At 43.4% G+C, this 27,378-nt stretch overlaps 1 protein-coding gene across 1 annotated transcript in view; it reads left to right on the top strand.

The window, feature by feature from the left end:
* Positions 1-217: 217 nt before the first annotated feature.
* ATP8B1 (ATPase phospholipid transporting 8B1) overlaps positions 218-27,378 on the top strand; it is a 71,427-nt gene continuing 44,266 nt past the window's right edge. Inside the window, exon 1 of the mRNA XM_053408615.1 lies at positions 218-665. The gene's annotated coding sequence lies outside the window, so the exon portion shown is untranslated. The remainder of the gene's footprint in view (positions 666-27,378) is intronic.

Genomic DNA, 27,378 nt, shown 5'->3' with positions numbered 1-27,378 from the left:
ATGAACAAGACCGGAAACCGAATTTAGTTCGCCTCAGGAAGGGCGCGCGCGCCAGGTGCGCTGTTTCCCACCCAGCCTTCTCGCGCGCGCCTGGAAACGCAGCAGCTGGAGAAGCGGCCGCTCTCCCAAGCCGCGCCCTTAGCGGCGCTGGTAGGTAGGGGGCGGTGCCCGCCAGCCGCTCGCGCCCTTACCTGCGAGTCACGTGTTCGCCTTCCGGCAAGGGGCGGGGCTTCTTCTTGTCAGAGGTGTGTGTGTGTGTGTCTCTCTCTCCGCCTCCTTTTTTAATTTGGCTCCCCTTTCTCTCAGGAGTATCCCAATTAGACTCTTCTTCCCTCAGACCTCTCCACGTTTCACTCGACTTTTCTGTCGCCTCCACTCCTCGCGCGGAGGAAGACACCTGGTGCGCGCCTCGCTTTCTGTGTGTGTTTTGCGCGCTGCGGGGAGAAGGAAGCGAGGACGAGAGAGCGAGCGAGCAAACTTGAGAAACTTGTTTGTCCACTCCCCGGGCTGGCTCTCCGCGAGCGAGCTCGTTTTAAAAGGGGAACGGTGTGGGGAGGGGGAAAGGAAGGAAGGAGAGGGAGCCGCTGGCCGAGAAAAGCATGAAAACGAGCTGAGCAAAACACCCCCCCACCTGCTTGGGATTCTGCCTGGACACGGAGAAGAGGGTAAGCGAAAGGGGTGGCTATTGTTTGGGAGCGTGAGGGATGTTGGGAGGCGGAGGGAGGGGAAGGGGCTCCAGGTGTGTTGCAGCACAAAGGTAAGGGGACAACTTGGGGCAGAGTCCTGGGCTTTGTTCTTCTAACCTGCCCGTGGCATGACAGCGCCACAACTCCCCCTTCTTCCAGTCTTTCCCATATCTCTCCAGCCAGAAGTTGTATCAGATGCTGGGCGGAGGTCGGACTGTACCTCTGACCTAAGCCTTCCACTTCATTTTCGTTTCCTCTGTTCCTTCTCCCCACCCCGAAAAGACAGACCTTGTTTTTGAAGAGGGTCTTATTCTTGCCTTTTCACTTCCTGTTGTTTGTTTGTTTGTTTGTTTTACCCACCCACCCCTTTTCAATCTCTGCAAGGGTGTGTATGTGGCATGTAATGTCTGGGTAGGTTTTTGATTTGCATCTCTCAGCTGTGTAATCGGAACGTGGACGGATAAATTCAGGAAAGCACACATGCTCTGGACCATATTGCAACCAACTTGTTTTCCTGCTCACAAATCTAACTGTTTCTCCAATTAGATCTGGAGACATAAACAATGTCTGCAGTCCACGCCTTCGGAGATTCCTCCCTTTTCATTTCCCGTTCACAACTTCTCAAATGGATTTTCCTTAATTCAGATCCAGATGATGTTTAGGGATGGCTGGCTGCCTGTTAAATTTGTTTGGCGGATTCTTACTTAATGGTCTGAGGTAAATGGGTGCTGCTGTTCACTGATGGAGGGGATTGTTGGGGAGACGGTCTTCTGATAGCTGTGAATCTCTGTTTGTGAATGAGGTACCCCTCAGAGTTAGAAGACAGTTACACGTGCAGATATCCAGCTATAGGTAGAGGCAGAGAAAGCCGGAGCTCTAGCTTGAAGACACAAAGGCAGAGAGGGAGAGAGAGAGAGAGAGAGTTGTGAGTTAGTTTCAGGAGTAGGATCTGGGGCTCAGATTTTATTTTTCCTGGGAATATGACACAGGGTGGCACTAATTTACTGCCTTCGGCCTATTTAATTAATTATTATTACAGTGGTACTTCGGGTTACAGATGCTTCAGGTTACAAACGCTTCAGGTTACAGACTCCACTAACCCATAAATAGTACCTCGGGTTAAGAACTTTGCTTCAGGATGAGAACAGAAATTGCGCGGCGGCGGCACAGTGGGAGGCCCCATTAGCTAAAGTGGTACCTCAGGTTAAGAACAGTTTCAGGTTAAGAACGGACCTCCAGAACGAATTAAATTCTTAACCCGAGGTACCACTGTATTAAAATACCTGTCCATATCTGTCCTGTCATTTCTTATTAAATACTGTACTCTATTTATTTATTTCATAAAGTTTATATTACAGCTGGATTGTAAGAACTTCAAAGCTCAAAGTTTTGATGTGTTTCTCTCTACCCCCCCACTTTGATCCAAATTGAGAAGAAGAACCACCTAGCTATGTTTTAAGTTGGTAAGGTGTACACAGCCCCAGATACGCTGTTTAGTTTCTTGATTTACCTATGTATTCAGCAGGTAAATTAATATACCAAACAGCGGGGGTTGTGTACATCTCTCCGACTTAAAACATAGCCAGGTTGTTGTTGTTCTCAATTTGGATCAAAGCAGATTTTTTGTTTATGCTCCATGGACAAATGAGAAAGGACTTACTATTCAGTTTCTAATGCAGTGGTAAAAGGTAAAGGTAAAGGTACCCCTGCCCGTACGGGCCAGTCTTGACAGACTCTAGGGTTGTGCGCCCATCTCACTCAAGAGGCCGGGGGCCAGTGCTGTCCGGAGACACTTCCGGGTCACGTGGCCAGCGTGACAAGCTGCATCTGGCGAGCCAGCGCAGCACACGGAAACGCCGTTTACCTTCCCGCCAGTAAGCGGTCCCTATTTATCTACTTGCACCCGGGGGTGCTTTCGAACTGCTAGGTTGGCAGGCGCTGGGACCGAGCAGCGGGAGCGCACCCCGCCGCGGGGATTCGAACTGCCGACCTTTTGATCGGCAAGCCCTAGGCGCTGAGGCTTTTACCCACAGCGCCACCTGCGTCCCCCTAATGCAGTGGTACCTCGGGTTAATTCGTTCCGAAGGTCCATTCTTAACCTGAAACTGTTCTTAACCTGAAGCACCACTTTAGCTAATGGGGCCTCCTGCTGCTGCTGCGCTGCCAGAGCACGATTTCTGTTCTCATCCTGAAGCAAAGTTCTTAACCTGAGGTACTATTTCTGGGCTAGCGGAGTCTGTAACCTGAAGCATCTGTAACTCGAGGTACCTCTGTAGTGGAATCCACCATTTTCTACCTCTATCCTTTCAGGTATACACAATACCGAAAGCAGTCATTTTCCAGCCTGGTGCGCTCTTGATGTTTGGCACACCAGCTTTAATCAGGCCCAACCAGCCAAGGATGGGGAACCTGTGGCCCTCCAGATGTTGATGGACTGCAGTTCCCATCATCGCCAACCATTGGCCACACTGGCTGGGGCTGAAGGAAGTTGGAGTCCAAGAGCTGGGCAGCCGCAGGCTATACACCTGCCTTAGACCGTCACCTGCAGCCTCACTGCATTGAAAGATTAGTCAGGTGGCCCCGAGGAAAAGAGTATTTTCTGTGGTAGGAGCTTGTCTTTGTCTTTATGTGCTGGGTAAGATAAAGAGAATGGAATGGGCATTTGGAGGGAAAAGGCTTTGGGTATCCCACCAGCCATTGAACCCAATATGTTTTGACTATACACAATTTGGACTTTATGTACAATCCCCAGAACATAACCTCCATGTAAGCTGAGAGTCGCCTGTATGGAAATCAGTTGGTTTAAGAGCTCCTATATCTGCATTCTACCCCAAAAGCAGCTTCTAATAACTAGCCAAATCTCTCTAGAGAGGGATTTCACTATTTGGAATGCTGCAACTGAAAAACAGACAATATTGTTAGTTCAATATACGTACTACTACTGGCATGGATCTTCCTTGAATGGGGTGTTGAGGTGCATGGTGCAGATAGAACAATAATAATATAATAATAATATAATAATAATTTATTATTTATACCCCTCCCATCTGGCTGGGCTTCCCCAGCCACTTTGGGCGGCTTTCAACAAAATATTAAAATACAGTAATGCATCAAACATAGAATTGTAGAGCTGGAAAGAACCCTGAGGGTCATCTAGCTCAACCCCTTGCGACGCAAGAATCAGCTAATAACTTGTTCCTTAGAATGTTTACTTGGAAATAAGTCTCCCTGTGCTTAATGGCATCTATTTCCAAGAAAATGTGAGTAGGCTCCTTGCCTTGGGCATTAGCTATGCTTGTTATGTGCTTTAACCTTTATTCTGTGATTGAAATACGTGTTCCAGGTGTGGTAGATAAAAATGACCCCTTCCTGGTTGGATATTGCTTGGGCCAGAACAACACCGAATATCTATAAGTGATTCACTAGAGCAGGAATTCAAGCAGGTCACAACCAGACTGCAGAGTGTGGTTAGTCTGGAGATTCCACCCTTTACTCCAGAATTCAGAGCATCCTTCTTCAAATATGTGCACTGTTTGCCCAGAGCTTTAGATCTTTCCATGGTAGACATGACATGTAAACACAAAGTACTATTCCGAAGCGAAAGTGGGTTATTTTCCATCAAACAACATCAGTGTAGTTTGAAGGGGCAGAGCAAAAATTTACTTCTTACCACCTCTTGTTTATGTGGCTACAGGCTATTTGCTTGTCTCTGGGATATTTGCTTGTAAAATGACTCCATGTGGCAGTTTCTTTCAGATTCCTTTAGAATAATTTAGGCTGGCATAGTTTGTATTGCACCTGAAACAGAGAGGATAAGGAATAATAGTTTGTGGCTGTTTGGGGATTTTTTTGTTTTGTTAACTTGCTTGTTTAAACCATTTGAAACACCTCTCCATACCCAATTAATGTTACTGTTTTTTGAGTTTGTATGCGGGGTAGGAAAATAGACCAGCTGTTAGCCACTTTGTCTTAGTAAGCCAAGGTATGCACGAGCCTTTTGCTTCCATTGGCACGAGCTGTGATTAAACTAGGAAGCCTCTAATTAGCCATAGTTTCACACTCCTGTGGTAAACTATAGTCACCAGCTACAGAAGGAGCCAGGATCTTTCATCAACTTTAAACCATGGTTTAAGAGCCTGGCTTGCTTTGAAGCTGGTGACCATAGTTTCCCAGTTTGGAGCAACACTAAACTGTGGTTAATGAAACTTTCCTGTTCAGCTTCAGGTTATAGTGAACAGGCTACATGTGTGGGAAAAGACTCGTGCATATATATCTTCCCGACAACTGGATACAGAAGCTAATGGAATATGCAGAAATGATGAAACTTACTAGGGGGAGAAGAAATCAAGATAACAATTTTTAAAGAAAGGAATGGAAGTGGTTTATTGAGTATTTACAAACTGTAATCAGATCAAGACATTGGCAGGATTGTTGTAAAAAAACCTGCACTTTTATATATATATATATATATATATATATATATATATATATATATATATATATGTATATGTATATATATATGAATGAGATATATAGAATACTGTAGATGATTAAAAGAATAAGGCAATTTGGAGTATGCAGGAAAGGATGAAAATAAATGTAAGGAACTGCAGAAAGAGGGGGAAGGGAGTCAAAATTGAAAATGTTAAAAATATGGTTAAATAAAAGACTTGTGCATATATTGACTTAATAAGCTGAGGCACGATGATTGGAAGACAGCCCACATCAGCTCTGAGCACTTTATAAGTCCTGCATTAGGATTTAAAAAGAAACCTTTTTTTACTATTGTCAGGGATACTCAGTTCCCCTGGCCTCACTTGTGAGTAAACAAAAGTAGAGATATGTGCACTCACTTATTAAATTTTCTGGTGCCATCAGTTCACTCAGAATGCTTTCAGAACCACCTGGTAGCTTAGGTTGACACCAATTGCTAGAGACAGGATAAACTTTACACTAAGATGGTTGGTTTATTAAAGGAATATTAGGTACACAAGGGAATATTTATATTGGGATCATAAAGGTGCTTGTTGACTGTTTCTGAAGACCCGGGAGACACTGTTGCTGACACCTGCCTCCAAGTGGCTTTTACCTCAGGCCCTTATACCTCCGCCCTGACCAAATACTCCCACAGCCCTGTCCAGCTACTGGGGACAATCTGCCTCTGTACCCCAAAACTCCTCTAGCTGTATTCCTGACTGTTTGGATAGTTTAGGAAGATTTTAAAAACCTGCTGCTGTCACTTTCCTCTGGTACACAGGGCAGCTGTTCGGACCAACTCAGTCACTGGCTCCCTTCTCCAGGTCTTCACCAAAAAAGGTATTAATAAGAAACTGGGTATTCAGTTCAGGCCTCAATATTTCTCCTCAGCTCATCTCTGGTCTATTTTTCACATTACCCTCATCAAATCCATTCTCCCCCAAACTCCTTAGCTGACAAAATCTCAACTACCTCTCCCTCAACCGGCAGTTAACTCTCAAGCAACTAGAACCTCTGGCCAATCAGAGTCTCCTTTCATTCCATCTTCACCTAATGAATTCTCAATGCAATCGTATCTCTCTCTCTCTCTCCTCTCAGAACCTGTCATCTTGCCGCACCGCTAACCAGGCTTGCAACATCATGGCAGGAACAACTCCTTGAGCTTCCTTGGTCACAGAATATTTCCCCCTTCAGAATACAAACATAAGCAGACATATATACAGCATTTCTGTTCTCTGTTCCTGTTGCTTAACTCTGTCTTAATCTGCACTGGAAAACTAGTGTTTGAATGTGAAGAATCCCAAGGGTTAATCTATGTAGGCTGGTGCGATACTGCACTGGAGAGAAACCAACAAAGTTTTCATTTAAGAAAGCAAGCTTACTCTCTTGTCTTCCAGTCACTTGGAAATTTAGCATGATATATTCAATATGTACATTGTTTGGTCATGCATAACACTGCACACAGACGTGTCCATAATGAAACATTGTATAAGAATTTCTGCTAACTATCCTCTGTTTTGTTTTTTAAACACATGTATACTTTCTGACTGGTTATGGATTTTGTGTTCCACTCCTAAATTCATTATTGCAAAAGACTTAATTTATGCAGTCACTTGGAGATGTTTCACACCAGCGTGTTTTTTCCACAGTAGTAGGGAAGAGTTGCTGTGATAACAAAAGCTTGAAAACTTCCATTGACTGCATTAGAGGAGGAGATGAGAGTACACAAGCCTGAGGTTTACTGTGGCATATATGTGTCACACTAAACTATGACTTAGTGTTCCTGACATCCAAATTTTGTGTGGCATCCAAACAAGCTGTAGTTGGACTAGACCCATTGATATTGCTGTATATTACTAACTTTAGGTCCATTCATTTCAGTGGGTCTTCACTGAATAGAGATTAGCTGGACCCAGCCCTCAGATGGTATGTGGCACTTCCATAGACTTGTGATAACTAATAGCCATGGAAGGGCTTATGATCTATTTTTTTTATATAACCAGTTAAGCTAGTGGCCATCATCACATCCTGTGGTACCAAACTCCAAAAAGGAGAGGGGATAGATAAAAATGATGAGGCCGTGGCCAGGCATATGAAATGTGGCCATTCTCTCAAGCTGCCGTCAGATTCCATTGTTGTAAAAAGCACTGGATTGGGAATGGAAAATTTCTCACGTAAGACCAGTAATTAGGAATTAGTCACAGTTCACACAAGCCTTGTATAATTCTTTAGAGCACGTTTATGAGACAATATTTGATATTTCTCACACGCCAAAAACATCTGACTTAAAAATAGTAGAACCAAAGCAAACAAGGTATGAGTGATTCATGCTTTGTTTTAATCCAGTCTGAGTAGATCTTGTGATACCTCAAAGCAGTATTACCTTGGGAAGAAAGGTTGGTTGCTGATTACCCAGATCTAGTCTATTTATAGTATAAAATCAGTATGCAAAGCCAAATGACATCTGTTAAATCATAGAATCACAGAATTGTAGAGTTGGAAGGGACCCCAAGAGTCACCCTAACCCTATTGGTTCAGACCGTACTCTCCAGAGCAGGAGAAAACAAGCTTGCTCCATCTTCCATGTGACAGCCCTTTAGATATCTGAAGATGGCTATCATATCTCAGCCTCCTCTTTTCCAGGCTAAACATCCCCAACTCCCCCATGCATTCTGATAAGGCTTGTTTTCTAGACCCTTGGTCATCTTGGTCACCCTCCTCTGTACATGTTCTGCCTTGTCAATATTCTTCTTGAATTGTGGCGCCCAGAACTGGACACAGTATTCCAGGTGTGGTCTCGCTAAGGAAGAATAAAGCAATACTATTACTTCTCCTGGAGGGCACAAGGAGAAGGGGACGACAGAGGACGAGATGGTTGGACAGTGTTCTCGAAGCTACCAGCATGCGTTTGACCAAACTGCGGGAGGCAGTGGAAGACAGGAGTGCCTGGCGTGCTCTGGTCCATGGGGTCACGAAGAGTCGGACATGACTAAACGACTAAACAACAACATTACTTCTCTTGATCTGGACACTAGACTTCTGTTGATGCAGCTTGGAATAGCGTTAGACTTTTCTGCTGCTGCATCTCGCTGCTGACTTGCGTTAAGCTTGTGGTCTACTAAGATCCCTAGATCCTTTTCACATGTACTGCTGTCCATCCAGGTGTCCTCCATCTTATTGTTCCAAGTTTCGGGTGCCAGTGTTTGTGGGTCCTGCTGTCTTGTTGCAGCTAGGGCAGGGAGGATGTGTGTGACCTTCACTTACCCTTCCTTTCTCTCCCCACATTTTCCTCCTCCTGTGGGTAGTGCAAGGAAATTAGCACTGCAGGGTTTATGGCTGGCATTGTTGAGGGCTCCTTTGCAGGGCATATCAGGAAACAAACAGGTTTTAGGATCCTGCAGGTTCTTATTTGCCTCAGTAAGCCTTCTTAAACTCTCATCGACGGTGAAGCGTTGCTGGTGGGAGAGCTTTCCATCCTCACATCAGGCTTCTCTCACCACCAGCAGAACAGCACTTATATCCTTCCTACAGATGGGTGAAGGGCTCTGCTTTTGCAGAAGAGCATCTGAGCGTACAAGTAGGACTGGGGAAAACCACCACAAAATCCCAAAGAACTACTGCTTGTCAACGTAGACAATACTGAGAGTTGCCATAGTACAATCACTCTGCATAAGGGAGCTTCCTGTGTTCCTAAATGCCAGCTGTAGGATTGCACCTTTAGTGTCTTGTTCGGAAGTTTGCTCCCTAATTGCTGCTCAACCTTGCAACCTTAACTTTATTCAATCTTTAAAACTTGTTTTCCCTTGGGCAATCTACCAATGTTCTAGTCCCCAGGCTTGCAGGTTACAATGAAGACTTAGGTGAGCTACTTGCCTGCCAAATGTCTTGGCCTCCTCGTTAATTTTGCAGTTTCTGCTGTAGCCTGAGAGCTCTTTACTGAGATGACAGATTTGATTGTGAAGCAGCTGTGTGTGTGTGTCTTTCTTTTTTTTTTTAAGAGTACAAAACCCCATTCAACTGTTCTTGGCTTCGTCCTTGTCGATGACACCATTCCAAGTTAAATGAGTTTTTACTGCTGTGTTTTTAAACACAGTGAAATTACGACGAAACTATTGTCTCCTTCCCTTGATAAATATCTGATCTCAATAGACACACTCTGCAATAATAATAAAAAAGCTATAGAACAGGGGTGCAGAATCTTCTTCAGCACAAGGGCCACATTCCCTCAAAGGCAAACTTCCAGGGGCCACTTGCCTGTGGTGGGCAGGGCCCAGTGTTCGAAACTCTCATTGTTCTAGGTGCATTTTGCAACAGAAAATATCATTGGGCCAGCAATTTCTGAGCCCTGGGCACAGTACTGCACCTAAGATTTCAGATTAAAACTGCATAATGGAAGGAAAGGAAGAGTTTTTCCTGCTGCCCCACTTCCAGCTACTGTCTGAAGACTGGAGAAGAGACCCTCTTAAGAATATTAGGGGGTGGGCAGGGGAAGGACTCAACCATGTGAAAAAAGAACATAATATTTTAGCCGCAGTTCATTTATTTTCAGCTTTGTATTCTTGTTATTAAAAAGCATGCCTAGACATTCCATTGTTGCACCCATAACCTAGATTTAAGGTGCCGTTTTGCTCCTAGCTTTCATATGTAACACTGGTGGGGCCATAGGCAAAAGTGCGCAGAGCAACAGACGTGATGCTTAGCTTTGTGCGCTAGGCTGCACAAAAAGTCAAAGGTCTCTGCATGCACATATATCCCCAACCCTACCTGTTCCTCTAATTTTTTAAAGGTCTCAGCGCTTTACTTCTGTGCATAGAACAGGTTGTTCCCATCAGTAATATTAAGAAATCATTCTTGAGAGATGCAGCCTTTGGCTTTACACGAATGACCGAACCCAAAGGGTGCTCATCAATGGTTCCTCTTCATCCTGGAGAAGAGTGACTAGTGGGGTGCTACAGGGATCTGTCTTGGGCCCAGTCTTATTCAACATCTTTATCAATGACTTGGATGATGGACTCAAGGGCATCCTGATCAAATTTGCAGATGACACCAAACTGGGAGGGGTGGCTAACACCCCAGAGGACAGGATCACACTTCAAAACGACCTTGACAGATTAGAGAACTGGGCCAAAACAAAGAAGATGAATTTTAACAGGGAGAAATGTAAAGTATTGCACTTGGGCAAAAAAAATGAGAGGCACAAATACAAGATGGGTGACACCTGGCTTGAGAGCAGTACATGTGAAAAGGATCTAGGAGTCTTGGTTGACCACAAACTTGACATGAGCCAACAGTGTGACGCGGCAGCTAAAAAAGCCAATGCAATTCTGGGCTGCATCAATAGGAGTATAGCATCTAGATCAAGGGAAGTAATAGTGCCACTGTATTCTGCTCTGGTCAGACCTCACCTGGAGTACTGTGTCCAGTTCTGGGCACCACAGTTCAAGAAGGACACTGAGAAACTGGAACGTGTCCAGAGGAGGGCAACCAAAATGGTCAAAGGTCTGGAAATGATGCCTTATGAGGAACGGCTAAGGGAGCTGGGCATGTTTAGCCTGGAGAAGAGGAGGTTAAGGGGTGATATGATAGCCATGTTCAAATATATAAAAGGATGTCACATAGAGGAGGGAGAAAGGTTGTTTTCAGCTGCTCCAGAGAAGCGGACACGGAGCAATGGATCCAAACTACAGGAAAGAAGATTCCACCTAAACATTAGGAAGAACTTCCTGACAGTAAGAGCTGTTCGACAGTGGAATTTGCTGCCAAGGAGTGTGGTGGAGTCTCCTTCTTTGGAGGTCTTTAAGCAGAGGCTTGACAACCATATGTCAGGAGTGCTCTTGTAGCACCCTGCTTGTGGTTAACGCTTAGCTGGAATGAAATATTCAACGCAGCAATAGAGAAATTAAAATAATAATTTATTTGTCGGACAAATAAATAAGAGGCACAGTGGTATATGGTTACCAAGCTCTGGCCTGGCCTTCTGCCATTATGGCCAGCACTTATATTCCCTCAGCTCAGCCCCCTTGCTCCTCCTTTGGCTGCCTCTGTCCAATCAGCCTGGTTGAAATTCCTATTGGCTGTTTGCTAGAACCAATCATAAAAGATACACCCATTTCCTATTACCTTTTATGGGAGACAAAGAGCTATATTTTCTTCTATTTATAAATGGCAAATAAGTAGTCATATATCTTACATTTACCTCGACCAGGCACCTTAATTACCAGATAACCTTTTGCCCTAGACTAGGCGCCTTAACTAACATTTCATCTTTTGCCCTATTGCCCTATTCACTCCAAAACAGATGGTGGCTAATTTTATCTTAAACAGATATTTTGGGTTCACCTCCTCACACATCATCAATGAAAGATCTCCTTCTTTGGAGGTCATTAAGCAGAGGCCCAACAACCATATGTCAGGAGTGCTCCGATGGCGTCTCTCTGTCTGGCAGGGGTCCGGACCCAATGGCCCTCATGGTCTATTCCAACTCTTCTATGATTCTATTTAACATTTCTTACTTTCTAATTCCTTTGCATAATTACATTTAAGCCAATATATTTCATAACATGTATAGTTTTTTTAGAAGAAAGGGAACTTAGTAAAAGCTAAGCTAAATTCTAAATTCTAAAGATTCAAAGCAGTTTCAGAGAGCTGCTTTGCCTGGTCTAGCTGCTGTTTATTTGCCCTTTTAACCTTAGGAAGATGTGGCTCAAGTTTAATGGGAGGCACAATAATGTTTTTGCAACCTTGATTGTATTCTATAATTTGTATGGTCAGTGTGACCTTTTGCTCCCCGCCTGTTTTTTCCTTTTACAACCCTGAGACACTGCTATAGATCAGGGGGGCCCTTGATCAAGAAGATAAACAGCTGCCAGAGTATGGTTTCTGCCTGGCATGAGAGATACAAACATTTACAAATATATATTTCTTTAAGGTCATTTTTAGAATACAGGAATCTGATCAAAATATAAGCCTTGATTAAATGCAGGCTATGATCAGATGCCTCACTCTGATGGTGTTTCCTGCTTGGCAGGGGGTTGGACTCGATGGCCCTTGTGGTCTCTTCCAACTCTATGATTCTATGAATGTCTTCAGAACTGGTTTGGTTTCTGTTGAACTTTACAAGTGTAAAGTTCAAACGTTTTGCCTCTTTGCAGTAGCGACGTTTCTCGTACAAGGGAATACAGTTGGGAAAGTGCTGTTAAAGTGCACAAACCACCTATCCCTTTTCATGCGTCATAGGCGTTTTCAGTTTGTCCAGTACTTGAATGGTCCCAATATATCTTATCTCACTTTTATGTGATATCTTGCTATCTGCTCAGTCCTGTTGGTGCATGCCAAGTTGATCAGGGAAAACCATGTATGAATGATTAATTGACTTTCACGAGTCCTTTTCAGGCAAAAGCTACACGTTACTCTAATTGTGTGGTTAGCAACCTCGTCTGGGTTCTTTGGCCGTTTTCATTAGGACTACAGCCTGCAGAGAAGAGGATCTGGTTTGATAACTTGCTGGAATTGGTTCCATGACTTGGTAAACCAAACCATGGCTTACTGCCATTTTGCTCCTCTGTTCCTGAGCTTCCCTGAGCTATGCCAAGGTTTGGCTTAGCATGTTGTCTGAATCTGGGCTTGTGGTTAAGTGCTCTCCTCACTTATCAGAAGCAGTAGTCGAGAAGAAACCTTGGCTACAGTGAGGACAGAGCTGAACCACAAGCAGGGGTTGCAGATGACATGCTAAGCCAAACATTCATTCTGCTGCAAAGCATATTGTCCATTGTATTACTTAATGTTTACTTTCTATAAAGGTCATGGTGGGAAATGTTTGGTGAAAGAACACAAAGTGAGACTGTGTACTTTTTAAATATATAATAAACTTAGTAAAACATACAATAATAAAATAATGATTAAAATCACAGTTAAATCATCATCAGCAATATATATTCTCTGATGGGACAGTAAAAGACAAAGTCACTTATGATCCAAAAGTTTGGACAAATAAAAATGTATTTTAGCTTATGGTTACCACAAAAACCACCACAACAACTGATCATTGCTGGCAGAAACATTGACTATGAAGGGGGCAGAAATTACTTGGTGACACAGTTTAGGTGACCAGGAATGATTGCTGATGGCTTGCTGGTATCTGTCCATCTCTGGAGTGGAGAAGTGTGCTTTTGTGGGTGAAGTCAAATTGTTGTAAGGTTACAGCAGCTGCTGTGGCTGTAGAAACATGTTTTGTTGCAGCTGGGGCAGATGAAGGCATCCAGTTGTGCTGCTGCAGATGCACCATGGCGTTTCTTCTTTCCACTCCTCCCAGTGGTCATTCTTCCTCTGGTCACTGCTGTGGATACACAACCTAATTGCCTGTCTCCAGGCACGGTGGTAGAAATTTGTGCTAATTAGGCTTTGAACCATTTGTAGCATGATAGTGTTCAGTAGGAACAGTCTCAAACTCTCTTCTAGAACTGTCAGTAAGTGCAGTTTTAAAACAAGGATAGGGAACCTGTGCCCCCAGATGTTCTTGGCCCTGCTGAACACTGGCTAAGCTGGTTGGGGCTGATGTGGGGGTTTAACATCTGGAGAACAACAGACTTTCCACTCCTGCTTTAAAGCATCCTGTGCAATGCTGTAACAGACTGCTTCTGATCCTTTCTACATGAAGTTTCAATGCAGGTACTTATATACTTCCTGATGTCTACAGCAATTTGCAAGTAAGAAATCATTAGACAGCTGTCTTGCAACTTCATTTTAGCCCTGGAAAGTTTGTATAGGTGCATAACTGACTTGAATGCTGCATGCGTTCTCATTAGTGCTGGAAGAGACTTTTAATTAGCCCCATTTCATTCTGCCCCAAGGGAAGTAATTCCCTATTTACTATATCTTTTTCTTCCCTGCTCTTTATATAATAAGCATTCTGTTCTGCTGGGCAAAAAAGTCAACAATTAAATCACGTCTATAAGAAATCTAAATGATTTATAGCAAGAAGAAAGCCACAGTACTGCTATAGATCTAGCATTAGATTGGAAACTGGGACTGTAATTGTAACTCCATTTATCCAGGAATAAGCCCCACTGAATTCAGTAGGAACTTCCTGCTGAATAGACACAATTAGGACTGTGCTGTTGTTAATTCTTTGTTAAAATGCATGCTAAACACATCTTTAGACTTGATTACAAGGCACAATCAAAAATGCACCTGTGGATTTGAAAACCAAAATAATGGAAAGTCTTCCATATATTTAGCAGTGTACATTGAAGCAATGTAATGTAAATAAAGGTGCAAATGTATAGTAAGACAAAGTTTCAAAAAATTAAATCTGGTTATGCTTTTTATAAATATCTTTAACTGTGTACAGTGAACAGTGCATTAACCTTCAGTGCCATCAATCAGATACTTTATGATGCAAGAAAAGAATCCACATCCCTATTCTTTTTTAAAAATGCACAAATTAAGCAGATGACTGCAGTCTGTTTTTTCAGTTCCATAATATAATCCACTTCCACAAAATATGTACAGATTGTTTCTCTTAGTGGTAGCCCACTAAATCAACATACAGCATCTCTGCATATTTATTTATATGGTTATTGAAGTTTATTGTCTTGCTTAATGTTTTCCTTTAGTTCCCTAAATGGTTTAATGCCTATTTTAATCCTGCCACATTGGGATGGGCAGAATGATTCCCATAAGTGAGGATATAAGATGCCCTTCATGTGTCTCATGATGTGAGCTCTGGTCCAGAAGCTTATTCTGCAGTAAATATATTAGTCTTCAGTGTGACTCCTCCTTGTCTTAGCCCTAATGCAATCAGTCCTCCAGTGGTTGTTGTTCTTTAGTCGTTTAGTCGTGTCTGACTCTTTGTGACCCCATGGACCAGAGCTTGGTCAAACTCATGTTCATAGCTTCCAGAACACTGTCCAACCATCTCTTCCCCTTTTCCTTGTGCCCTCAATCTTTCCCAACATCAGGGTCTTTTCCAGGGGATCTTCTCTTCACATGAGGTGGCCAAAGTATTGGAGCCTCAGCTTCAGGATCTGTCCTTCCAGTGAGCACTCAGGGCTGATTTCCTTCAGAATGGATCGGTTTGATCTTCTTGCAGTCCATGGGACTCTCAAGAGTCTCCTCCAGCACCATAATTCAAAAGCATCAATTCTTTGGCGATCAGCCTTCTTGATGGTCCAGCTCTCACTTCCATACATCACTACTGGGAAAACCATAGCTTTAACTATACGGACCTTTGTTGGCAAGGTGATGTCTCTGCTTTTTAAGATGCTGTCTAGGTTTGTCATCGCTTTTCTCCCAAGGAGCAGGCGTCTTTTATTTCGTGACTGCTGTCACCATACTACAAATCCATCAGGACAGACCGTGTTGGATCACAGCATCTTTGCTTTCCCACACAACTTTCAGTTCATTTTCGTTAAAAGTTTTAAGCAGTGGCTTCTCAGTTTCTGGTTTGTCTTAGGAAGCACAAGACAACAAGATTGCATTTAATGGCTCTTTAATATTGTTGCAGGTACCATGTGTCCTGCTGAACAATTGGATTGACTGTTTAGCTATTAAAACATTCCTGAACATTTTGTGACTTCAGAGGAGCTGAGATATATTATCAATTAATTGATTAAATAAATTTGTATACCGCCATATGCTCCTAGATCTCAGGCAGTATTCTACAGGTTGTGGTATTAGCGTGGGAAAACAGCCACAATCCAAGGATTCCCGAACATGCACCTCCAGATGGTGCAGATCTCAGGTGAGATGATGGTACCCAGACATCTTCACTTGGTTTCAAGCTCTCAGATGGGCGGGGTACAAATAATAACATTTTTATTAGAATTACTATAGTAATAAACAAGCATGGTACAACTGACACAACATTTAAATAAGAAAAAAAAATAGAGTTGGGGAGAGAAGGCCAAGGGGAGACAGACCAGAAGCAAATGAGCACAGGGCTCTTTTATCTTTTAAGATTTATGAAGGAGAATTTTGGCAGGTGCGACTCATTAAGCTGGGTTTGAGAGAAGCTGTAGCTGCCAAAATTCCTCCCTCTGCTAAGCTGTTACAGGTACAATATCCCTGCCCTCATTTGCATCTGTTCACCTTGGAAAGTGAAGGGCAACATCAGGTATGCATGATACAAATATTAAAAGTGGATCCCATGTTGTAGGTAGTGTTAAAATAAAAGTGGATCTGAAAAGACTGAAGATTTAACTGCATTGTATTCTTTTTTAAAATATATATATACGGTGGTACCTCGGGTTAAGTACTTAATTCGTTCTGGAGGTCCGTTCTTAACCTGAAACTGTTCTTAACCTGAAGCACCACTTTAGCTAATGGGGCCTCCTGCTGCCACCGCGCCGCCGGAGCACGATTTCTGTTCTCATCCTGAAGCAAAGTTCTTAACCCGAGGTACTATTTCTGGGTTAGCAGAGTAGCCTGAAGCGTATGTAACTTGAGGTACCACTGTATATTCTTTTTTTGTCCAACACTCCTGTTTGTGGAAATAAATGTTTTCTCTTCCTGGTATTTCGCTACACCTTAATTTCTGAAGTTGCATCATCCCACCTTCAGACTATACTGTTTTCAAAAGGGCATGCTCTGACTTGGAACGCCTGCTTCCTCCTCTGCTCCCACACATCCTGACGTTTCTGTGGAAGTTGCACTTTCCCAAGGCATGCTGGTCACCTGTGCTACAAACAAGGGGCTACACATAGAAGCACAAGCAGGTCTACCTGCTGTCTGGGTCCAGGCCACTCCCTTTAAACATGAGGCTAGCTTCCTTTTACAGGAGCACATCTGTTCCCATGTGATGATAAACGACAGTACCAATTGCTCAGATCCTCTTTTTTCCCTGACTTCCATTCTTTAGGCAGATGCATTGCTGGTTAGCGAACTGCATTCATGCTTTGTAGGCACACTTTCCATGACACATTCCAAGTGACAAAGCTTCACGCTACCCTTTAGTTAACCTCCTCCCCGGTGTCTATGTGAATTGGCTAGGCTGAGCCAAGATGTGACTGACGTTAATTATATAATAGCGGAACGTGCGTCCTGTTGAAATGTGCCTAACTGCTTGTGGAATCCGCGTGCGCTGTGAACAGTATGGGTCAGCAGATGCACTGCATGGCCAGATGTTACTCAGAAGAGAAACATCTGGAGTGTCACCTTCTGCTTGCTTGTTTATGAGAGGCAGGTTTACGGGTGCTGGTGGTCGCACCCAAGCTTTTTAATTTCTGGCAAAGTAGTTTGGCTCCAACATGCTCTTTGGGCAGAGCTCACTCTGGTCAGTACTTGCATGTATGTGCTGGGGTTGATTTTGTGAGAACTTGCTTTCTGCAGCTCCGGATTCCCTGCACCTTGTGTTGAATAGCGGAAAAGAAGGATGAAGGACACAGCTCTGTTGGATTCACAGCTCTTTATTGCAGTAGTTAGAACTGCTCCTGGAATCAGAATGACTGCAGCCTAGCTGGCTGCTTTATATAATACTAAGTAACTTGAAACAGTAACAACTTACAACTAGCTAACCAATCAGGAGCGACAGTTTTCAATCCTTCATTTACATACTGGTGGCCCTGAGTGAGAACTGCACACACATACACAATGTATGCCTCCCATTCTTCCTTGCCTTCTCTGGTCTCAGACTTTCATATCATCCAACATTCCTCAGATGAAAGAAAATAGGGACATTTCTCACTCCCCCACAACTGACGCTCCTTGCCCCCCCATTTTTTGCCCCCTCATTTCCTATCAGAAGAAGGGGGGGTGTTACCACCACTACATGTTCGACATTTTGTGTGACATTTTGATGTATTTTTAATCTTTGTTGGAAGCCGCCCAGAGTGGCTGGGGAAACCCAGCCAGATGGGTGGGGTAGAAATAATAAATTATTATTATTAATACATCAATGGGACACAACACACACGCCCTCCACCATCCTGAGGAAAGTCTCCAATTGTCCTTTAAGACAAAGTAATATTCACTTAGCAGTTTGAAAGCACATCAAAATGCAAGTAGATAAATAGGTACCGCTCTGGCGGGAAGGTAAACGGTGTTTCCATGCGCTGCTCTGGTTCGCCAGAAGCGGCTTAGTCATGCTGGCCACATGACCCGGAAGCTGTACACCGGCTCCCTCAGCCAATAAAGTGAGATGAGCGCCGCAACCCCAGAGTCAGCCACGGCTGGACCTTTAATATTCACTTGCCACTGGAAGGGATACCGTGGTGCCATTATGGCAGAGGTCCTAACCATTTGCCATATGCTCCTCAAAACAATACAGGTACCTGGAACAGGGCCTCCAAAGCAGACCAGCTTCAAGTCATTTATGTAGCATTCAACAGTAATGGTCCATTTTTGTTTGGTAATTATAAATTTGAATCACTGATTTGGATTGCAGAGGCATTCACGCTTATGACTGATGCTGGTCGCCACTATTTGCAAACAGACAGCTTTGCTGCCATTTCCCATTATTCTTTGCTCTGCTCATGCTCTTAAAATGCCCAGTTGGTCTAAAAACAACAACAGCACCTCATGATCTTGTCTGTCTCTAGCATGCGAGTCTGAAGTTTTTCTCATTACTACCTCAGCACGTGGGAGCCATAAGAAAAAAACAGCAGCTTTTGTTAGCTGGCAGTGCCATCAGATGTACTAGTCTGCAGCTAAGCAGTTGTTCGGGAACACCCTTCCCAGGGTTCTTGATGGCTATACTTCTATCATTTGGACTCTAAACGAAGAGTACTGTACTGTATATCCTTTTCCGGAGTTGCTGCTTCAGTGAGATTGAGTGTTTTGGCTAATTCCTCTCTTAAGGGTTTTGATGCTGCTTTGTTTTTGTGGGGCTAAGTCTGTTTATCGTCTTATAGTGATTTAACCTAAGCTCTTGTTCTGTAAACTCCTGTGAACACATAATGTGGAGAGACGTAAGGTGAAAAAGAAAAGTAAATGCTGGAAGTAGTAACCATCTTATTTTGTACCATTATTTTGTACAAATCGGGGAAAAATGTGGACAGGCTTGGACTGGTAGTAGCTTTAGCTCAGTTCTGTCAGTGTTGCTGTTGTTTAGGTTTTTTTTAATTTCCTGGTTTGCTAGAACAGGCTTAAAATCAACAATCCATGCTGCCAATATGGTTAAAAGGCACCAGGCTTCTGTTGGAAAGCCTGAATAAATAGTTATAAAATTAAATAACAGGATGTGTGTTTTCCTGAGCTGCCTTAGGTGTGCCTTGATTCTATGCTGAGTGAATATTGGCATGCTTGCACTTACCTGGTTTTTTGCATGTTGCTGTGTGCTTATAGAATTGTAATTTGTTGTATAGGCACACAGATCTCTAACTAAGGAGGTTAGGTAGCACAATCGCACATACCTTCTGGTAAGGGATGCATTTTCCACATTTTTAACAGTCAAGAGTGGCTTCGTTAGTATCTCCAATTCTGGACAAGTTTCTCATCAGGTAAGTCAAGTTTAATCCAGTCTAACGGCTCTTCCAGACAGACAGTGTTGCAAAAAAGTTGGCAACTGTAAACCACTTGGAGACAAATAGGTTTTTTGTTTTGTTTTGTTTAGACGCCTTTTGGATAGCTCCAAACTAGATTTTCAAGCTTCTTTCTGCAATTCAGGGCATGTGATTCCAGCTCCCTCTTCCCTCCCTGCTCTCCAACGCACTTCAAGCGCTGACCAGAATGTGGTGTTTTTTTGGCTGAAGTGAGGGAGGGAGAAAACCGGAGGGAAATGCTTTTTTTGCACACAAACAAAATAACAATAATAATGAAGTTGAGCTGAACAGAGTCCAAATAGGGTACTAGTGGTGTTTTGGGGCAGCTTTGGAGTGAACTGTATAGCACCAGTTTTGTTCAACTTGCGTTCTTTAAGGGTAAGGCTACCTTGATCAGATTCTTCACTTGCCATTTCGGTGCTGGTTCTAAACTGGTATAATAGTGCTTTGGATGTATGGTGTGGCTGTGGCCCCCTGCATGTGAGAACCTAATCCTACAATGTCAGTCCCTTGGCCACCACAGCTATGGCAACCCCCACCATCAATTCTGTCCCAACATTTTCTTTTATCTTAGAACGACAGGTGGGTCGGGGGAACATATATTGGCTCCAGGAAGAACAATTGCAGGTGTTTCATAAGTTTCACTGTTTGTTTTCCCCATTTTTTTTCTTTCTGCGCTCTATGCGTGAGATTTGGTGATTGACAGCCTTTAGGAAATATGGTTTCTGGTCTCTGCTTATATATAATCAGATGGCCTTGGGAAGACTTGCTTTCTTTCGAACTTAGTTCTGCACCTGCCTGCGGATGCATAAATCTATATCTCAGTGGTATTTTAAGAGCAAATAGATTGAGAGCGGAAGGGCGTGTGGACATAATCCTAGCTCATGGTTTATGAGGTGCAAAAATCAACCAACTTCCTTCTGAAGTTTCCCTGGTTTGCATTTGGGTTTTATGCACAATCGATGCCTGGAGCTTTGCAAATCTGGTTCCTTCTCCTTAGGGGAAACGTTTAGAGAAATGTTGTTCAAGTACTTTTTTTTTTTACTGAAACTTCTGAGAACAGTCTTGAGCAATTTGACAGGAGAATGTGTGTGTGTGTGTGTGTGTGTGCGCACACACACACACACACACACACACACACTTTAAGTAGATGTGCAGTAGGATTGTCAGCTAAGGATAGAAATAAGAGGGGTCTGGGAAGCAGGGTACTGTCAACTTGATGGGTTTGGCCGTGGGTTGGTGAGTTAGAAGGTACTGGGCTTTTGAATTCCACCTTGTTTTAGGCACTGGTCAGTACTACAGCTAGAAATACACTGGTGGGAGAAATTACCTGTGTAATTCATCATAAGATTATTTTAACGTATCGACTTTCAAAATCCTTTTTAAGTTCAGAAGCCTATGTTTTGTATTTCTGTGCTATTTTATACTAGTTAGGGCTAACAGAAGGTTGTTATCGTGGTGTAAAATTAGAATCCATAGAGTCGCTCACGCTATTTCAGAAGTGAGATACCAGCCTTCAGAAAAGGAGGTAGAAGAAGCCTAACCTGTGAATCTCCCAGTTCAGTGCCAAGATTGACTGTGATACACGAAGGCGGTCCTGTTCTGCTCTGGGGTTTGGTTATACTGTCGCCTTTATTTTGATCCAAGTGATAAATTGGGAAGATCGCTGAACACTCATCTTCAGCTTGACACATGTTAATGTCGTGCTTGACCTGGTTTGAACTCTTGTTAATATTTTCGAAGCATATCTGGTTGTGCAAATTGGACTCTTTTTTTCTGGCAGAATCTCCTGTTACAGGAGCAATTAATACATCTTTAAGCAATTAAAGGCAACTAATACAACTTTAATGAAGGATAATATTCCATGAGGCTGTTTGGTTAGGGATTGCTCAAAATGACAAGAGCAATTGCTTATCCTCAATATGTTGTGCATATCTGACGGATCCTTTTGTGAAGAATTAAATGGACAAGAGGGAACTGTAGAAGTATGTATTCAGCCTGTGTTAGCTGCTTGATATTGTGATTGATGTAAACTCTTAGAGATCTTGTGTTGCTGTCTTTATATTTTACTTTTGGCCTCCTTTATCTGCTTCTTAACATTACCGCCAATCATTCTTTCTGGAACTAATTGCTGTCTGTGCCCAGAGCTGCTTTCTCTCGTGTCTTCCTTTTCTTTCTCAATATCAATTTTTTATTTAACATATTTTAATGCCGGAAAGTGTGACAAATGTGGTTTAAGGCAGCAAAACACAGCTGAAAGCTAAACCTACTTTTAGTTTTAAAATCATCACCTTCAAATAAGAGCCTGCCCATCGCAGGTGTAAATGACACAACGTGAATAGAATAAAACAGCCTGCCATATCCCCAGATGACTTAAAACCATTCTATAAAAATGTCAGAGATATCTTTAGACCCTGCTTGAAATTTTGTAGGGATAGGGCTAGCCCGATCTCACTTGGAAGCATATTTCACAGGAAGTGGGGCCATTGCTGAAAAGGCCCTGTCCTGTGTGCCTGCCATTCTGCTTGCTCTCATAGGTGGGTATGTGAATGGGGCCTGTGAGATGGATGGCATGATAAGGGCAGGTTGGTGAGAATGAAAGCAGTCCTTCAAGTAACCCACACCCAAACTTCTTAGGGCTTCAAATGTCACCACCAGCACTTTGTGTTGGGCCTGGGAACACACTGTCACACAGTGCAACTGGTACAATACACATGAAGTGTACCGAATCAACTTCCTGGTACCAGCCATTACCTGTGTGGCTGCATTTTTCACTGGCTGACGTTTGAGTGCATTGTAGTCCTTAATGCATCTTTTCTTCAGTTTTTAACTGCAGTTTATCATGTCTACTCCTCTACTGCCACCTGATTCTCCAAGATTCCATCTGAACTTTATTCCACCTGAACAGACACTCCTCTGCCTTGTATATTAGGTGAGCATGTGTGTCTTGACTCCAGTGCAGGGGTTGTCAACCTGGTCCTTACTGCCCACTAGTGGGCGTTTCAGGATTCTAGGTGGCAGTAGGGGGTTCTACGGCACAAGCTGAATCCTCCTTCCATCGTGTACTGGTAGGCGGTAAGGAAATTTTACCATCAAGAAAGATGCATTAGTGGGCAGTAGGTATAAAAAGGTTGACTACCCCTGCTCTAGTGAATGAGAGACAACCGTGCCGCTTCTACTACTGATTCAGGAATTGCACCTCTCCAGCAACACAATATCTGTAATATATTTGATCTCTTTCTGCCTGCCCCCTCTCCATCGCAATGATTAAGAATCTTATTAGTTAAATGATAAGAGGCCGGGATCCAAATAGTTACCTTAGGCGTGGCCAATCACTTTTGCCTCCCTAAGCACTGCCTTTGGTCAAGGGACCATGATACCTTATCCTAAACTACATTTGAAAACCTCATTGGTTCGAAAAGCGCTTTTTGTTTTGAGAGCAACAAGCCCAAAGCTCTCCCAACCTACTTGCCTGTGTATAAATACTGTATTTTTCGCTCTATAAGAAGCACCAGACCACAAGACGCACCTAGTTTTTGGAGGAGGAAAACAAGAAGAAAAATATTCTGAATCTCAGAAGCCAGAATAGCAAGAGGGATCGCTGCGCAGTGAAAGCAGCAATCCCTTTTTCTGTTCTGGCTTCTGTGATAGCTGCCTGCATTCGCTCCATAAGACGCACACACATTTCCCCTTACTTTTTAGGAAGAAAAAAGTGAGTCTTATAGAGCAAAAAATATGGTACTTTTGCGGATCTTGGGGATGTATGGATCTGTGATCTCAGCACCCTAGGTTGTGCTGCTGGCACTAAGTTGTTGTAAACTAGGAAACAGATTCCAGCGGCAACTCTTGCAACAGCTGCTGTACTTGGTGGGGAAAGTTTTCTTGGGGTTAGTTGGACCAGGGCGGGGGTAGTTAAGTGGTAAATCAGGATCGTGGAGGAGGTAGAAGTAATTCAGTACCGTAGAGAAGGTGTTAGTGACGCACCAGAAGAGCTTCTTTTCCTGTGGGAGTCTTCACCACTTGGCATTTCCTCAATTGCCTTTCAGATCGGTGGCAAATGTGACCCAGTTTGGGCATTGGTAGCATTCAGTATATGGTTCCCTCTGGCGTCCTCACCCTGTGCCCAGAGGGCACTGTTGTCACTCAATAGAAGGAAGAATGGCAGGGAGAAAAAGATGATTAGAGCAAGTTTGGAATTGGAAAGACGTTCAGGAGAAGTGTGGAGGCAGGAGAGAGAATACCTGTTCCATTTAGGCTCCGAAACTTAAAAAGATCTGGTGTTTACTTTTCCACACCCTTCTCCATTATTGCAATATTTGTTCTTCAGCAAGCATTGTGCATGGTTCTTAGAATTCCAGTGGCATGTGGAATAGACTCATAAATGTGAACGCCACCTGTCTGGGTAGTCTTGTGTTGGTACACTCAGTCGTACATATATGAGCTGTAGCCTGTCTTGTATAGTTTCATTGCTTGATTTTTGTATACGCGTGGTAGGCTCGAACATGTCATCTTATTGAAAAGCCCTTTGTCCCCAAAGTGGAGATCCATACATGTACAAAGGGGTGGGTTGTTGAGGCAGTCCAAAGTACAGGAAAAGGCTCTCTGTGCATGCTGAGTGGCACTGCATTTGTGCCAGCAAGCGGGTGTGAAGGAAAGGTTGTTAAGAGCTTCCTATCCCTCTCATTCCATATTGCTGGGGATCTGCCAGTATCAGCTGCTCATTCTTCCAGTCTTCTTCTTTTTACATTTTAAAATTCATTTTCACTTTTAATATTTATCATCATACATAAATCATAATCATGGCTCCCAGTACGTTTCCAAGCACAATTCAAAGTGTTGGTGCTGACCTTTAAAGCCCTAAACGGCCTCAGCCCAGTATATCTGAAGGAGCGTCTCCACCCCCATTGTTCTACCTGGACACTGAGGTCCAGTGCCAAGGCCTTCTGGCGATTCCCTCACTGTGAGAAGTCAAGTTACAGGGAACCAGGCAGAGGGCCTTCTCGGTAGTGGCGCCCGCCCTGTGGAACGCCCTCCCACCAGATGTCAAAGAGAACAACAACTACCAGACTTTTAGAAGACATCTGAAGGCAGCCCTGTTTAGGGAAACGTTTAATGTTTGATTCATTACGGTATTTTAATATTTTGTTGGAAGCCGCCTAGAGTGGCTGGGGAAGTCTAGCCAGATGGGCAGGGTATAAATAAAAAAATATTATTATTATTATTATCATTATTTTACAAACAGGATTCTCAGAATCCCCGAACTTCCCTCCACCCCTCCATGGTTTTCCCAGATATTATTTTCAAACTGCATCGTATTGTATTCTCCATATTTTCTTAAAACTCAATTTTTTTTATCATAGTTCTCTGTTCATTGCAAGTGTTCTCAAAATCCTGCTAATGTTTTAAATTGTTTACAGTGTTCTTTCAAGTAACTTAAAATTTTTCCCCATTATTTGTTCAGTCCAGTCATCCACATTTTCACATCAGTTTGCGAATTCCCCCCTGCCAATGAAAATACTTCAGCATTTGTGTGCAAATTTCTCCTGCTGTATACATGTGATGTGTGCAGTTTTGCCTCATATACAAATTTTCACAAGGCAATTTCCCCTGATAAATGTGATTTTCACAGACATACGTTTAAATGTTATTTATAATGCTGTTGTTGCTTTGATTTTTTTTTCGTGCACTATCTTAGTTTGCAGAAAGCTGGCATTAAAAAAATAGCAACTAGTGAATAGCAATAACAAAATAGCAAAATGCCTGAGTAATTGAAAGAATGAGCGTGAGTTCCTTCAGGGATCCTGTTTTGGATCATTTGCTATGGAACTTCCTTTTCCTGCAAACTACTTAGTTTCCAGTGCATGTAACTTAAGAGTTCGGAAATAAAGGCAAAGGGCTTAAACACAGTACAGTCGTACTTTGGAAGTCAAACAGAATCTGTTCCGGAAGTTCGTTCGACTTCCAAAATGTTTGGAAACCAAAGTGCAGCTTCTGATTGGCTGCAGGAAGCTCCTGCAACCAATCGGAAGCCGCGGAAGCCCTGTCAGACGTTCAGCTTCCAAAAATAGTTTGCAAACCAGGACACTCACTTCTGGGTTTGCGGCGTTCAGGAGCCAAAACGTTCGAGAACTAAGCTGTTCGAAAACCAAAGTATGACTGTATATAACTTTTTTAAAAAATGGATGCTGTGCTGCTGCTGTTCTTGCATCGTGATGTCAGTGACTACTGGCTCAGTAAAACACTGATTCCTACCTATTTTGTTAGCTTGCTGGAATGACAGTCTGGAGACTAGTGCCTTCCTGCAGGCTGCAACAAAAAATGTATAATCTTTCAAATGTCTCCTTAAACAGCTCTATCCATATGCTGGGAAGTTCTTAGTGAACTGCATGTTCCCTGAGGCATGTACACAGCCACTTGAGGATGGATGATTGCTGTTTATGTTTGGAAGTACAGTAGGCAACACCAACAAGCTTTTGGTACACCTTCAGCAGACGCTGTGGCTGTATAGATTGTGGCGTCATGAAGTCACTGTAGCTCCCTACCTATTCACCTGATGTGCTAATGCCTGGAGACCAGAATTCGAAACTTGTTTAATCCATCGCTAGGCCCTTCCATGTTATCTATATGCATACACAAGTGTAATTGCAGAGGAGAGGAAAATGACTGGCTCTTTGTTTGCTCCTTCCCTCCCAACTTATCAGTCAGGCTGGGGTGGGGAGAATTGGCTTAGAGAAAGGTAGATCTTTCTTTCTTCCTTCATCTGCAGTTATTTCAGAGGCAACGGTAGGCTGAGCCTGAATAGTCCCCCCCCTCCAATGCCTAAAATGATTGTTGGGAAAGAGAGTAAAGGGGTGTGTAAAAGGTCACACTTCCTTTGAGCTTGTAACAAGTCTGCAACCTGTTCAAATCTGAGTCTTCAGCGTAGCTGGGCTCAGCTGACCTAGGCCAGCAAACCGGTTTCCAGACCAGGAAGAAGCAAGTGGCAGTCTGCTTGCTTTCCCTGTGCCAGTGAAACTCCTCGCCTCAGTGGGTTGAAGGCTACCCCGTATGTACTGCAATGCACCACTGAGGGTGGGATGACAATGCAGCATGCATTGGCTTAGTTGGCTGAGCTTTTGGGTACTGAGGAGGGACATAGGAGTTCACCTTGTCACCTGTACAAGGGGTAGGGTTCCTGGACGACCTTACATAAAACATTTTGTTGAAGTTAGCAAAGTTGCATGGTTCAGGAGCAAGACTATACAATGTAATCAAAGAGGTAAGGGATGCGGGTGGCGCTGTGGTGTAAACCACAGAGCCTTGGGCTTGCTGATTGGAAGGTCGGCGGTTCAAATCCCTGCAACGGGGTGAGCTCCCGTTGCTCAGTCCCAGCTCCTGCCAACCTAGCAGTTCGAAAGCACATCAAAGTGCAGGTAGATAAATGGGTACTGCTCCGGTGGGAAGGTAAACGGCGTTTCCGTGTGCTGCTCTGGTTTCGCCAGAAGCGGCTTAGTCATGCTGGCCACATGACCCTCTGTGGCAAATGTCGGCTCCCTCGGCCAGTAAAGCAAGATAAGCGCCGCAACCCCAGAGTCGTTCGCGACTGGACTTAACTGTCAGGGGTCCTTTACCTTTACATAGAGGTAAAACGTGGGGTTCCCCCCCCCAGACCTGATTGTTGCATTGAGCAAAGCCATTGACTTGAGTGGCAGAAAATAATTAGATGCCTTAAACTCTTATCAGCTCTGTACTGTGTTTGA

This window comes from Podarcis raffonei, chromosome 11 (assembly GCF_027172205.1).
Source record: "Podarcis raffonei isolate rPodRaf1 chromosome 11, rPodRaf1.pri, whole genome shotgun sequence".
Lineage (NCBI taxonomy): Eukaryota > Metazoa > Chordata > Lepidosauria > Squamata > Lacertidae > Podarcis > Podarcis raffonei.
This window is presented reverse-complemented; position numbering and strand designations above follow the sequence as displayed.